The sequence below is a fragment of the Schistocerca piceifrons genome, chromosome 2 (genome assembly GCF_021461385.2).
Source record: "Schistocerca piceifrons isolate TAMUIC-IGC-003096 chromosome 2, iqSchPice1.1, whole genome shotgun sequence".
In the NCBI taxonomy this organism is placed as follows: Eukaryota; Metazoa; Arthropoda; class Insecta; order Orthoptera; family Acrididae; genus Schistocerca; species Schistocerca piceifrons.
The window spans coordinates 619,633,515-619,636,063 of record NC_060139.1 but is presented as its reverse complement, the minus strand read 5'-3'; positions in this window follow the sequence as shown (position 1 = coordinate 619,636,063).

The window sequence follows — 2,549 nt, the reverse complement described above, 5'->3', positions numbered from 1 at the left end:
TATATTTAAAGAGGACCAAACTGCTAGGGTCATCAGTCCCCTTATCCATGTGTGTCCTGACCCCTTACACATATGTTTTAATTCTGAGAGTAGCAGTTTTTGGTTTACAAACATCGCCAGCCTGTGCAAAGTGTAAAATTATGGCAGATACATGCTGTTTATGATGTACTGAGGCCATAACTTCATTTAGATAATCAAAGAATGCAGTTTATTTGGACCATTATTTCCATAAACTATGGTGCGATATCAATATGCTTAGTGCAAGCAATGTTTTATTTTGTCACATTATTTTCTTTCATCTGGAAGGGAAAAACAGTTCAAAGTTAATAGCAGTTGTTAACAAAAACATCAAATTTTTCATTTGTAGTTCTGATGGAGTCAACTTCTTCTCATGTTTACCAAGGTAGGAAGTATAGAAAGGGATGTATATTTTGTTCATTATAGCTCCTAAAAGCTGATATAGACTGATTTGAAAGCTGATTCCTGTGAGATTATATGAGTCTTGTGATCCAAAAAATCTGCATTTAAAGTCTGTGTATTGTATTTACATGGCATATTTGTAAACATTTTGTCAATGGTTGACACTAATACTGCAGTTATTCACATTTCTACATATACTGTAGATTTTAAATGTTACGAGTATGTAAGATAAGTCATTTTTTTCATTCTTCTATGAAGTTAATATCAAAAACCATGCACATAATTAGATGTTTACATATTTTTGTCAACATGTGAAGGGATGATTACAAACTTATTGACATGATCAACTTATTGCCTGTTGGAGCCCTATACAAACAAATGATAGGTAAAGCTTCAGCTACTAATTCAACTCTAGATATGGATATTTCACTTTGGCAGTGGATAAGTGAAAATTTTACACCACTTATTTTTTAGATACATACAGCTTCCTCAATGAGTCTGCATAGGTCTAAAGAAAAGACATTCTAACAAAAAGATATTGGAAATTCATCATCTTCCATTTCTTCTCTTTAAGCTAGTGTTCTGATGGCACAATACAGAAACAACTTGCATTTCTGTCTGTAATACCTTTAGCTGAAGCACTGAGAAATTTTCTTGTCTCTCTGGTTTGAAGCTCACTTGTTATACCACATGATTATATTTATATTGTGCTCTTTTATAAGTTGCAGGAGGCAGCTTTAAGTTTGCCCGCCTCTGTTGCTAACTTTTTGTTTGGTGCACACAGAGGTGAAGAAGAGGCTATCCTGCTAGATGTTCCTCTCTGGTACTTTTCATTTTGTTGATGGCATATGTACAACAGGTGCTTTTGCTTTGTATACAGTCTGGTTTCATGTATTGCACCTCTGCCAAGAATGGAGATGTCAACATCTAGTTTATGTATGAGTCAGAAGTATTTACATTTTCCAATTTTGTGATGAGGCGGTTTTTAAATTTCTCTATATGCTCTGAACAGTAGACTCCAAAGCTGAACTGAGTATATGATGACCAAACACGTTGGTTCTCCGAGTAAGAGACCTTTACTGGTGTCATCTTCTACAAGGTGCATCCAGCAAAAGTAACGAGACTTCTGCATAATTTAAGGTATCCGCTCATGTTGTGATGCAATTCGTATTTTGCATAATCTTGTCTTAGCAAATTATACTGCTGACATAAACCACATTGACATGGCCAGGTACATGCTAAAACTATTGTGGTTGTATACATGACATAATATACAGTACGTCTGGTTTATCGTACCACCATGGAATGCTTTGACACTGCATTCAATCATTTCATACGACAATCAGTACTAGACACTAACCTTTGGTTAAGATTACATTGAGAAATCCACTTCCCCTCGTATTTCATCTCCGGTCGACGACTTTTCTGCAACAATGCCTCATATTTTTCTTTTTAAGTTCGAAATTCAATCATTCTACACACAAGTCATTACTGGACACTAAGGTAACTGTCTCTGCGGTCCGAGTGTAAAATTACTTGGAATTATGGTTAATAAAAGACTATCTTGGGACGGACATATAAATTACTTAGCTAACAAACTTGCACGAGTTCTCTTTCAGCTATATAAATTAAGAAAAAAAAGTCAGCAAGAGTATGCTGCTACAATCTAATATGTACTGACAAGACCAATTGTATGGAACCATACTAAAATGTTGATAATAAATAAATATTATTTTCGGCGTAAGAATTCAATACAACAATCACACAATCTAACCTGCTCGGGACATAAGAAGACTTCACTTTTATACGAAACGTGTTGTCCGTGGTGTTTTCAAGGCCACGGTCAGGAATATTTCTATTAATATCCAGCTCTTTTATTTTGGCGAAATACATACACGCTGTGGGGGGGGGGGGGGGGGGTTACTGTAGCAGGGGATACAACCCGTCGCTGCCACACTGAGCTGTTTTCAGAATCGTACGTGTCAAAACAAATCACTAGCCGACGACAGTTTAGAATCTCGAACGTTCGTAAAAGTCGATAGGTGTGTTAATCGACTAAAGCGTATATACTATATACGTCATAATGACGTCACATCATATGCAGGTTGGGTGAACTTAGCATCCTCCTA